At 42.5% G+C, this 12,928-nt stretch overlaps 1 pseudogene; it reads left to right on the top strand.

Moving 5' to 3' along the window:
• The first annotated feature begins 1,270 nt into the window (after window positions 1–1,270).
• LOC115433798 (egl nine homolog 1-like) overlaps window positions 1,271–12,928 on the top strand; it is a 39,731-nt pseudogene continuing 28,073 nt past the window's right edge.

Consider the following 12,928-nt stretch of genomic DNA (forward strand, 5'->3'; position numbering starts at 1 on the left):
CTCCGTGAGTATAATTTCATCAGTTCAAAGGTGATTAAATGGGAATAAAAGAGTAATGTGTCTGAAAGTGATATATTCCGACTTTATGTACAACAGCGTCCAAACAGTCTCCGGTAATCATTGTATATTATTTCTGACACTTTATGCACCTTATATACATATATCATACTGTTTATCATATATATTATACTCTTAATCATACATATGATACTGTTTATTATATATATATCAAACTGTTTTTTATATATATTATACTGTTTTTTAAATCTACTAGACTGTTTGTCATATATCATACTGTTTATCTCCTTACAATTTGCACATTAACATCTCACTAATCTCAGGCAGTTTTGCACAATTACCCAGATTGTTGCCACCTTAAACATCTGGGTAATTGTCTGTTTTTTTTTTCTCTTAGTAATAGGTGGTTTATATTTTTCTTTAGCATGCCATTTTTAGACGCCTGTTTTGGGGGTTGTAATACCTCCGCCAAGGAGGTTATGTTTTTGCCGGCGTTGGTTTGTTTGTCTGTCTGTCCGTGTGCAAGATACTCAAAAAGTTATGGACAATTTGGATGAAATTTTCAGGAAATGTTGTTACTGGCACAAGGAACAAATGATTAAATTTTAGTGGTGGTCGGGGTTGTAGGGGGCACTGATCTGCCTTGGCGGAGGTCTGCGCTCTCCGAGTGCTTTTCTAGTTCCCCAGTTAAATTATTGTTTTTCACTTTTATACTTATCTTAAATGTTTGTGTCATTCAGTGTGGACGGCAGAGTAAGATTGTCATAGTACAGGGAAACGTTTTTCTACTGTACACATGACAATAAACGCTTCGAATCTTGAACGTCCAAGGGCTCCTGAAAGCATCACACTGAGGGAGGGGCGTGGTGCCTACGTCCCGTCGGGGCGGGCGCTGGTACGCAGACGGCCGCGCGCACCGCCAGCGGCGCCATGCTCCACGGTCGGACCCTCAGCTAGCGGACAAACATGTCCTCCCGGAGCCCCGCAGCCAGCCCGCCGAGCCCGGCCCGGGAGCCGCGCCGGAGCCGCCTTCCACTGACCCAAGATGTGGAAGACGGAGCGGGAGCGGAGGAATGGCGCGGCTTTTGACTCTTACTCTTCGGTTTCGCGTGGCGCAGACCGCGGATCGTGTGTGAAGTTGTCGGTGACCGGACGGAGCAGGCGGAAATTAAAGGCGCACTGCGGCCGACGACGAAGCCGCCACATGGAGAAGCCGCCGCAGAGCGGACCTGGATCGGGAGCGGCAGTAACTGTGAACTGTGCGGGAAATGGAGAACCTGCTGAAGTGCGGGAGGTGCCGGAGCTCCTTCTACTGCAGTAAGGAGCACCAGAAGCAGCACTGGAAGAAGCACAAGCTCATCTGTAAGGAGGCGGAGCGGCCCCCGGCCACCACCAGCACCGAGCCGCCCCCGCCCTCCGCCACCGCCGCCGGCCAGCAACGACGAAGCGCCGGCAGATAAGACCCGGAGCTCCGAGCCCGGGGACGGCTCCGGCTCAGAGGCGCCCGGGTCCGGGGACGGGCACGGTTCTGGGTCCGGCGGAGGAGCGGTCCAACCCCGGGACGCCCAACGGACAGTCCCGCTCGTCCCCGCAGAAGCTGCCATGGAGTACATAGTCCCGTGCATGGACAAGCACGGCATATCTGCGTGGTGGACAACTTCCTGGGGGCGGAGGTGGGAGCGGGCGTCCTGGACACGTCAAGGCCCTGCACAAAACCGGCAAGTTCACGGACGGACGCTGGTGAGTCAGAAGAGCGACTCCAGCAAAGACATCCGAGGGGACAAGATCACCTGGATAGAGGGGCGGAGTCCGGCTGCGACAAGATCCGCTTCCTCATGAGCCGCATGGACGACCTGATCCGCACTGCAACGGCAAACTGGGCAACTATACCAGCACGGACGGACTAAGGTACGGACACAACAGACACACAACACAACAGACACACATCACAGTACCAACAGACACACAATAGACATACAACAACACACACACACAACATAGGACACACAAGATACACAACAGACACATAACACACACAACATTGGACACACAACACAGTACACAACAGACAAACTGGGCAACTATACTATCAACAGTATGGACTGACGTACAGACCACACACAGACCACCATATACCACAACACAGAACACACACCACCACCAACATAGGACACACAACAGACACACAAGATACACAAAGACACATAACACACAACATTGGACACACAACAGTACACAACAGCAAACTGGGCAACTATACTGTCAACGGACGGACCAAGGTACAGACACACAACAGTACACACAACACAACAGACACACAACACAGGATACACAACACAGGATACACAACAGTACACACAACACAGGACACACAACAGTACACAACACAACAGTAAACTGGGCAACTACACCATCAACGGACGGACCAAAGTACGGACACACAACAGATACACAACACAGGACACAACACAACAGACACACAACACAGTACACAACAGACAAACTGGGCAACTACACTATCAACGGACGGACTAAGGTGCAGACATACAACAGGACACACAACAGACACACAGCAGGAGACAACACAACACACTAAAGTGTGCAGGACTATGGACACACAACACATTCAAATACACACAACAAAACACAACAGTGAAAGTTTTACTGTTGAAGTTCAAAGTTTGTGTAAAAATAATCTGGTACTGGTTTAATATTATCAGTAGTAGTGGTGGGAGTATTAGTACTAGTAGTATTAATAACTAGTAGTATTAGTAGTACTAGTAGTATTAGTAATACTAGAAGTATCAGTAGTACTAGTAGTATTTATATTAGTACTATTAGTAGTATTACTAGTATTACTTGTATTTATTAATTTTCAGTTGGTAAATTGTTGATTATTTAATCGTTTTTATTCTTTGTGATATTTTCAGGTTCGTTGAGTTGTTTTCTTTTAAATCATCGTGTGACTTTGATCCCAGCCTTTTCGGACATTTTGTGGTGCAGTGCATTGTGGGAATGACGACCAAGCGAAAGCAGTTTCTGACAGTTTCTGGTAGAAATCATTTACGGTGGATCCAGGTGGTTCTGAGGTAAAGGTCTCCAGTCCACCAGGGTTTGTTTATAGAATGAGTCCAGTCGGTGGATGGAGGTAAAGGACACATGGGTTTAACTTCAATAGACAAACAAACTGAACCTGCACTGAACTCACATTCCCATAATGCACTTTGTGATAAAATTTCCGAAAAGACCAGAGTGACATTTGGGTTTTTTTGTAAACAAGTGGACTGAGTTTATTTAAGGATGCAACGGTCTGGGTTCTGCACGGTTCTGTATGTACTGCAGTTCTTGAGTCACGGTTCATGGTTCGGTTCGGATTCAGAGCCCGTTTGTGCTCTGAAACAGACCTGGATCTGATGTAGAGACTTAAGAATCATCTATGTTCAGTTTACGTACGTAATGGTTCGTCTGTTTCTAACGTTGTCATGTGACACTGCCTTCGTACTTCCATTCGTCCTGTATATTGGAATGAACGTTTTTCAGTCAATCCACCAGAGGGCGCCACTCTGAATTAACCAGACTAAACAAATTTCACGAAGAGAGGAAAGTTTAATGAGAAGAAGAAGAAAGTCATTGATAACAAATAAGGAGACGACAGAGGAGGTTTTACTAATGTCAATATTAATGTTAATGTTAAAGGCTAGTTGGAGTAGAAGGGCTGAGCTCTGCGTCTGACTCCAACCAATGACAGTAGAATTCCTTAAGTCCGTCATCTTACAAAGCTCCAATATAAAACATGATTTGTCCAGAACTGTCATTTGAAAATGACAAATGAGTCGTACGGTGGTACCGAACTGTGAGGGGTGTACCGTTTAGTACGACGTGTCCAACGTGTACCGTTGGACCCCCGTGTTTGTGGAGTCATCTGTGAAAGTGTTCAGTGTGAGGGAAGGGATTCAGGTGCAGAACACACAAACACTAATGGATTAGAGACAGTTAAAATATTATAAATATTTTAACCTTTTAAATGCCATTTTTGTAATGGAAACACTATATTTTGGATGTAAAAAAAAAACTGAAAAAACTTTTTTTTTTAAAATATTCTACATAAAAGTTGTATTTGTTTTTTTTTTCCATTCTGTCATCTGTCAGTGATTCACACCAACACTGGTTCATATTATTATTATTTTTGGTTCTAGGTCAAATGTTCTAAAATGTGTCAGTGTGGTTTTTGTACTCATTGGTTGAAGGGTGTTAATGTAGGAATTTAACACTGTTTCTTATGGGATGGTTTTAGTGGATGGATCAGAATGTCAAATATCATGAAAAAATAAACAAATTTTGAATTCTGATCTGAAACAAATTGGGAAAAATAACTGATCTTTAATAACAGGAAGTGTGCAGTGTGTTTAATATGTTGACCTGGACACCAGAGGGTTAAAGTGTGTTTAATATAATCACCTGGACACCAGAGGGTTAATAATAAGATAAAACTGATTATTGATCCCACACTTTGGAAATTCAGTTACAGCAACATCTGTGATATTAACAGTCAAATAATATTTAATGCTGGTGTTCAGATCAGAAAGTAAAACGACTACATAAAGTATAAAGACAGGAGGCATCGGTGTGAGTCCGAGTCCGTCCTGACCTTTGACCTCTGACCTCTGCAGACGGTTCTGCTTGGTCTGCTCCATGTCAGATCCACACGTAGGTTTTTGGTTGTTTTGTTTTCGTGGTCGGAGGCGACGTTGGAAACCGTGGGCGGCTCTGAAGAAATGACTCAGACCATGGTTTTAAACTGATTCACTGAAACTCAACAGTGCTTTTACACATTATTGTGATTATTCCAGAGGTGGAAGTCACTGATCTGACATTCATCCACTGGGTTAAACAGGTGTTTGTTCGTCTGCTGTCGTTAGGTTTAACAGTCGATGGGATTCCATCTGTTCACATCTGCATCACAGTCAGAATACTTTAGTCATCCCAGAGGAAATTATGGGGTGTTTAAGCCGCTCCATTCAAGTAGAATAAAGAGGAGCAGGAAGCAAATGATCAATACAACAGAAAAAGAAAAAAAAAACATTTTAAAGCTCTAAATATACAAATATATAACCAAATATATGTATTAAAATTCTAGTAAGGCACAATTTGTACAATATGTACTGGGCAATATATGATGTTTAAGAAATATATATAATAGTGTACAAAAATATAGTTGTGTTTAATTATAATTATGAGGTAGAATTAATCTACTTGACATTGAAATGGATCAGATCCAGAACAGGCTGATTATAGTGGAATCAGATTCAACAGGTTTATTTGTAGAAAACACTCACATTATTACTGACACCAGTTTCTCATTGACTCTGAGGTGAACGTATGGACATTTAATGAAGAGCAGGTTTTAATCCAGAACACACGCTTTAAATGTTCTGTTTTAAATATTCCGTCTTAAATGTTCTGTTTAAATGTTCCGTTTTAAATGAACTCAGGTATTTTTATCCAGTAATAGTTTAATAAGTGACTGCTCAGGTGTTTGAACTGTCAACCCTCTGTCCTCCTTCTTCTGCTTCGGTTGCGTGTGACCTGTGTCTGACCTTCTAACCAGATCTGACCCCTGACCCCGCCCACCACCCACAGAGGCGACTGTCAGGCCCCTCCCCCTCCACTCAGCAGACGGCGAGCTGTTTATGGACACCACGGGAATCCAACATCCAGGAGGAGTCAGGTGTTTTTAAACTGATCAAACAAGTTTGGAACCAAAATATTCTGATCATTCTGATAATATTAGATCTGTGTTATTCTGACTAGATTATACTGTTTACATGATCAGTAATCTGATACTGACCTAGTATTTATGTATTTACTTGGTTTGAACAGTTCACATTAATGAACATCTGTTGTAAATATGACAGATTCAAGAGAAAATGTTCATTTGTATCTGGAGCCTCAACACACACACAATAAAACAAATAGAACAAAAGAACAACACAATAAAATTATACAACAAAAGAACAACGCAATAAAACATATAAAAGAACAACACAATAAAACATATAATAAAAGAACAACACAATAAAACATATAAAAGAATAGTGCGATAAAATGATACAATAAAAGAACAGCACAATAATACAATGCAATAAACAATGATATAAATGACACGTATTAACACAGTAAAAGAACAACGCAATAAAGAACAATACGATAAAACACAACGTGATACAATGCAAGAAAGAACACTGTATCAGTTTTATTGTGAATGTAAACAATTCATTAGAGGTTTTTACTAAATACCTCCTTAAAATCTGTACTCATTCAGGACCTGGACCTGGTTCCAGTCTGGTCCTGGTCTAGCCTACCTGTATGTTCTGAAGTCATATCCCATGGGGCCCGGTAGTAGGGGCGGAGCTTCTTCTCCGTGGTTAAATCCTGTATATTGGACGTTATATGACTTTTTTTTATGGTTGTTGTGATGCACTGACAGACACTAACAAGACCAGACCGGACCCATCTGGACCCCCATGGACCCATGTGGACTCTATCCACCTCCTATACATAGTCCAATGCTGTTTTTTGGGGCCTGGTTTGCGTCTCTGACCGCGACCACGTCTGCTTTCATAAGGAAGTTGACCGTTGACCTACATCTTAAGGCTCTATAGAGCAGGAAGTCCCATGATGCACTGGGAGTCCTGGAGCCGCTCTACGTTACGCTGTAGGCAGAGAAGGTTCCTTCCGCCGTCAGAACCAACATGGCAGCTCCACACCACCGTCTTCCTGCGTATTGTTCAGCCGTCGCACAGGCAACACTCAGTGTAATTGGACACACACTCTGGTCTGCCTCAGGACCAGGGTCCGTAAGAGGATTTACCTTAAAAACTGTTGGATGTTTAATGCAGAGGCCTGGTTTATGGTGGCCTGAGCTGGTCCTGGATCTGGTCCAAGGCCTGGTTTATGTGTTTACTATGCCACTGTGGTCTGAGCTGGTCCTGGATCTGGTCCAGGCCTGGTTTATGTGTTTACTATGCCACTGTGGTCTGAGCTGGTCCTGGATCTGGTCCGAGGCCTGGTTTATGTGTTTACTATGCTACGGTGGTCTGAGCTGGTCCTGGATCTGGTCCGAGACCTGGTCTATGTGTTTACTATGCCACTGTGGTCTGAGCTGGTCCTGGATCTGGTCCAAGGCCTGGTTTATGTGTTTACTATGCCACTGTGGTCTGAGCTGGTCCTGGATCTGGTCCGAGGCCTGGTTTATGTGTTTACTATGCTACGGTGGTCTGAGCTGGTCCTGGATCTGGTCCGAGGCCTGGTTTATGTGTTTACTATGCTACGGTGGTCTGAGCTGGTCCTGGATCTGGTCCGAGACCTGGTTTATGTGTTTACTATGCCACTGTGGTCTGAGCTGGTCCTGGATCTGGTCCGAGGCCTGGTTTATGTGTTTACTATGCCACTGTGGTCTGAGCTGGTCCTGGATCTGGTCCGAGGCCTGGTTTATATGTTTACTATGCCACTGTGGTCTGAGCTGGTCCTGGATCTGGTCCAAGACCAGCCCAAAGAAAGAGATGCTCTGTTTGTGATGGTTCACAGCTGGACAGACCAAGGCAGTGGGTTTACAAACCGGGACCCAGATCTGGACCAGGACCTGGGCCGGGACCTGGCCTACACCAGAACAAGGACCAGGACATTGAAAAACCAGACTCTAAAATGACTAAGAGGTTTTATTAACCCTTAAAGACCCAAACATCCACTATCGACCATGTTTAACTGGAGAAAATGGACCATTTGAAGGAAAAATGAGGATAAAAAGTACAAAATGATCATAAAATGAGAAAAAAAACTGGAAATGTGGCATAAAGGTGAATTAACAAATACTTAGTAATACTACAAAAATGATTTTAAAAATTACCAAATGATAAATAATGTGAGATGAAATAAGCAAAAAATTGACTAAAATGATGAAAAACTAATAAAGTCAGCAACAAAATGAACAGAATTGAAGAAAATTTAAAAATGGGCAATAAAATGAACAAAACAAATAAAAATACAAGAAAAATGAACAAAATTGATAAAAATAAATTTAAAAAAAACTCTAAAGAGAGCAATTATTATTAGTATTATACTAATAATAATCAATAATAATAAACATAAACATGTATTCATTAATTAGATAATCATCAGGTTAATGGACCGTGAAGGTCGTTGTTTCCTGCAGTCGGTATCGGAGTTTCCCAGGTGTAGTGATGCCTCATTCAAACATAAACCATCCTAATGTCAGTCTTCGTCAATGAAGTCCGTCTGAGACGTTAACTCTGTTTCGTGTTGGTTCTGATGTTCTGATCGGGTCCATAGAACAGGTCATCCAGGAACCAGAGGGGTGTCGGTTCAATTCCTGACCCTGAAACTTCAGCTTTCACTGGTGTGTGAATGAAAGGCTTTTCAGATCATATAGATGAATCCATCAATCATTATTAGTTAAAACCTCCAACAATAATTGGACTGATTATTGATTAGTGTCAGTAATTAAACTAATCATCAGTTAAACTCTACGTTTTCGCATTTCCTGGTTGGTCTGTGAATATTTCCTGGTTTCCGTCCTCATACTGTGACAGTATTGTCAGTATCTATGGCTGTGAATCTACAGACTGATCATCAGCGCTGATTGAACATGTTCTCATTTGTCCGGTTTTTAGCCTTTTTTTATGTTGTTTTTAATATAGTCAGTCCATTTTCAGACCTTCATAAGCCTTCATGAAGTCAGTATTTTGGCTGAATACTGAGCTGATATCTGCAGATGAATTATCGTGTTACATCCGACTTTACCAACGTTCAGTCGACGTGTGCTTTAAACTCTGATCGACATTCGGGTTCATTCATGTCACAGCTGTTTGTTCACTTTAAATGGACCGGAGTTCATTTCCTCCGATCGTACGCTTCATCTGTCGAGGTATGAGTGAACAGTGGAACTCATCTGGATCTGTTTCAGCTGAACCACATGCAGGAAGTGGACTACAACACAGGGCATTATGGGTAAACACAGCCTAAACCCACGCTGCATGTTTTATTTTCATGTGTTGGAAACAGAGGTCATCCTGCATTAACCCACAGATGAACCAGGTTTCTCCCTCAGTGTTTCTCTGTAATTGTTGATGCGGCGCCACCACAGGCCGGGAGGGGAATAACAATATTCACAAGTTCAGTTCATTTGATAAAAACAGTGAAAGAAAACACAGACCACATGAATGGATCCTACTGAAACGCACTTTGCACTTCATGTTCTAAAAGGTCAGATTATTTTTCACAATTTGTTTAGAGGTCTGAATACAAAAATGTTAATTCATGATTTTTCAAATTCTGACCCAGCCACTAAAATCAACAGATTGTAAATAGGCATGTAACGATTACCGGTATAACGATAAACCGTGTAAAATTGGAGACGGTTAGTATTACAGTTTAAATTCTATTATCATAATAACCGTGTTTGATTACCGCACTTTTAGGGGAAAAAACGCCTATGTAAATCTATGCTTTTATGTCAAATATTTGAGAATAGTCTTATTTTTTTTTTACAATTTTAATTTTATATACCTAATATGTGGAACCAATATTCACTTTTAAAGTCTTTGAAAAGATTCGTTAAGCATCTTCGTGTTATTTATGCAATAAAGTATATACATTTTTGAAATCGGAATTTTTTTGTGTGTGTGTGTTTTCTGGCGTTTTGTGTTATATAGTAGGTTAAAGTGAAAAAATAATTGAGGTTTTGCACATACGTCACATGATCATGTGGTTTTCTGTTTACAACACCATATTGGTAGACAGCTTTCCTTGGATTGTGCGTGTTAAACGATGGACCTGCTAAACTCCTGTGTGCCGTTTATTCCTTAGCTTTCACCAAGTAAAGACCGCTCAGTTCCATTGGTGGCAGCGGTGGTTCTATTCTGCCGAGCTGCTGTTTATAGTTGTTACCGCGGTTAGCGTAGCTTCTCAGTATAGTTAGCCTGCATGTCTGTTACACTTAGCGGCGTGGAAAAAAAGAATTGTCATCATATGATGCAGACCCTTTTAAACCTACCAGAAGGGCTTCCCTGGCCTATCAGCCTATAGACGGAGAGTGATTGTGGATCTACCTGCTCCTTTTGCTGGCGATGGCAGCCAGAGTTTCCTTAGCTGGAAGTGGCAGTTGGAGCTACAGCGGGCGATGCGATGAGTTCAGTGGGGAGCTGGTGAGAATACCCCCCACCCGTCTGTGCAGTCTGCTTTTGTACTGTGGGACAGCCTTCCCCATGCGGTCAAGTCAAATTAAGCGGCTGTGAAAGAGAGATGGGATGGGCTTTTGGACAGAGACAGTTAATGGACCGTTTTAGAGCTAACATATCGGCTCGTTCACCAGTTCCAAGGGAGAGCCTGGAGGTGTACGGCTGATGTGAGCCGGCTGGAGCTGGTACTCCTGTTTTTGCCTCCGAGCTGCCCGTGCATCACTGTTGTCAGTAAACATTGAAACTCATCTATCGCTGCGTTTTCACTACGTGGAACCGGCTCGACTCGACTCGGCTCGACTTGGGTACCATATACTATTCCTGGAGACCGTTTCCATTACAGGGTACTACAGACTTTACAGTACCTGGACGTCATACCAATGCGGCGCATTACTTCCGTGTCGTCTGTTCAGAGTCGCTGATAAACTCGCTCGTTGCCTGTTGTCTCGTCAAGCTCATGCTGAATTTTTACGTCGGCCACCAATGACTGAATCTCCTGACTGAGTGGTGTAGTTTTGGGGGCTGTCATCATGTAGATTAACCTACCACTATATTTACTGTAAACTTCCGCATTTGTTTTTTGTAAAACGGCGGGTCACAGAGACAACTCTGACCAATCAGTGGTCACGTTTTAGTATCTGTTCCCCAGTCCTGGAACCTCGGCGGAGGTGATACCAAAAAACTAGTACTGGGTACCAGATTCCAGGTCCTTTTTCGTAATGGAAGTGCAAAAAAGTCGAGTTGAGTCGAACCGAGCCAGTACCACGTAGTGGAAACGCAGCATATGGTGCCTTTATCACAAGCAGACATACTCACAAATAACAAAACACGCAAACACGAGTCCAAAGAAAAACACGATATAAAGCAACAGTTCTGACTTTCTGGATCCAGATAGCGTGCCTACCAATATGGCGGTGTAAACAACAATCACATGACCAGTGACGTCAGCTGCAAGTCCTCAACAGACAGATGATACAGAGGAAATTGTGCTGAAAAATAAAAGATCCCAAACATGGGTATAGTAAACATTTGTTTATTAGTATATAAAGGCAAAATCAAAAGGACTGAAAAACGGACAAAATAGGCTCAGACCACTAAGGGTTAATATTTGAATGTTTCTGCAACAGAAGATACATTGTGCCAATTACTTTTTTTTTTTTTTTTTAAACAACTTGGTTAAATTATTTCAGTGTGTGTATTAGTACTTTTTGAACATTTTGAGCACAATTTCAATAATACTGTGATAATAATGATAACCGTGATAATTTTGGACACAGTAACCGTGATATGAAATTTTCATCTCGTTACATCCCTAATTGTAAATAATGTTAAATCATGACACGAACACCCCTTTGAGTAAAAATACACTTTGACACATTTTAGCATTTAACTACGACGCCGTATTAGGGCCACATAAGAAAATAAAAACACTTGTCACTACAAGAATAAAGTCTTAAAATATCGAGATAAAATCCGTAGAGAGAGACTTGGGGGGGGGGGGGGGGGGGGGGGGGGGGGGGAGAGACATGGATGCACAGCAGACTGAACTGGAACTGTTATAAACCAGAATAGTGGAAGGTATCAGGTTCTGACCCAGTGACAGGCTGTACCCGGGTCCATCAGACCTGCTGATTGGACCCATGGTGGACTCACCTGTAGAGGCCCCGCCCCCACCTGGTTCCACATGTGAATCCATCTAAACCTGTTTCCAGTTGCGTTTCCTGTTGGGTGGGGGGGTGGGGTGTCTCCACGTGCCCCCCCTCATTGTTCACAGTAAAGAAGCAGCAGATTACAGTAGGTCATTGCTCTAAACATGGGTTTCCTCTGGAGGCAGCGTCGCCGTCCGTCAGATAAAGGGGTGAGCAGGCCCAGGCCGCCGCCCCCCGTTTCCCACAGTCCTTTGCTCCTGGAGGTCTGCGGCCCCTCTGTTTGTGTTGGGATAAGCATCTCCTCTGAAAGGACCGACCCCTCGCAGCGTCTGCTCTGACTGCCGCCCATTCACCGCCACACTCACCGTTTGACCCCGCTGTGACCTGATGGCGTTGCTATGGGCAACGCTGACCCAGTCAGATTCACCTGAGGATCCAGATTTACAGAATACACGATATGGACAAAAGTCTGTGGACATGTTGAACCCAGGTGTTTCTTTTCTAACAGGGGTCTGGGATCCAAAACAATAAAGACTAATGTCAGAATGTAGTTTTATATTATGGGATAGATATCAGTGCATTGGTTAGTTTGGGATAAACTGTTTTGAATCCAAAATCAGAGATGGTTTTAATTTAATTTCTCTTAGTATTGATTTTTTTTTAAAATTTTTATCCATGACTATGATTTTAAATGTTCTACCTCTAAATTTCCATAATATTTTTCCTGCTCTGACTGTAAATAATAATTTTCTTCCTCATCTAACCATCTACTTTCATCACATCTGACTGAGGAAGAAAAATCTACCATCAAACTTGAAGGAATATTGATGTTTTTACTGTCAGATCCTCATGAACAGGAACATCTGACAGCTGTAGACATGATGTGTCCTAATATTTATGTCCATATAGTTCAGAACCATCACATTTAATCCACATCTCCCACTGAAGCTGATGGACTTCATCCAATATTTGACTGATTCTCCCTCTGGATGTTTCAGTTTTATC

This window comes from Sphaeramia orbicularis, chromosome 15 (genome assembly GCF_902148855.1).
Source record: "Sphaeramia orbicularis chromosome 15, fSphaOr1.1, whole genome shotgun sequence".
NCBI lineage: Eukaryota > Metazoa > Chordata > Actinopteri > Kurtiformes > Apogonidae > Sphaeramia > Sphaeramia orbicularis.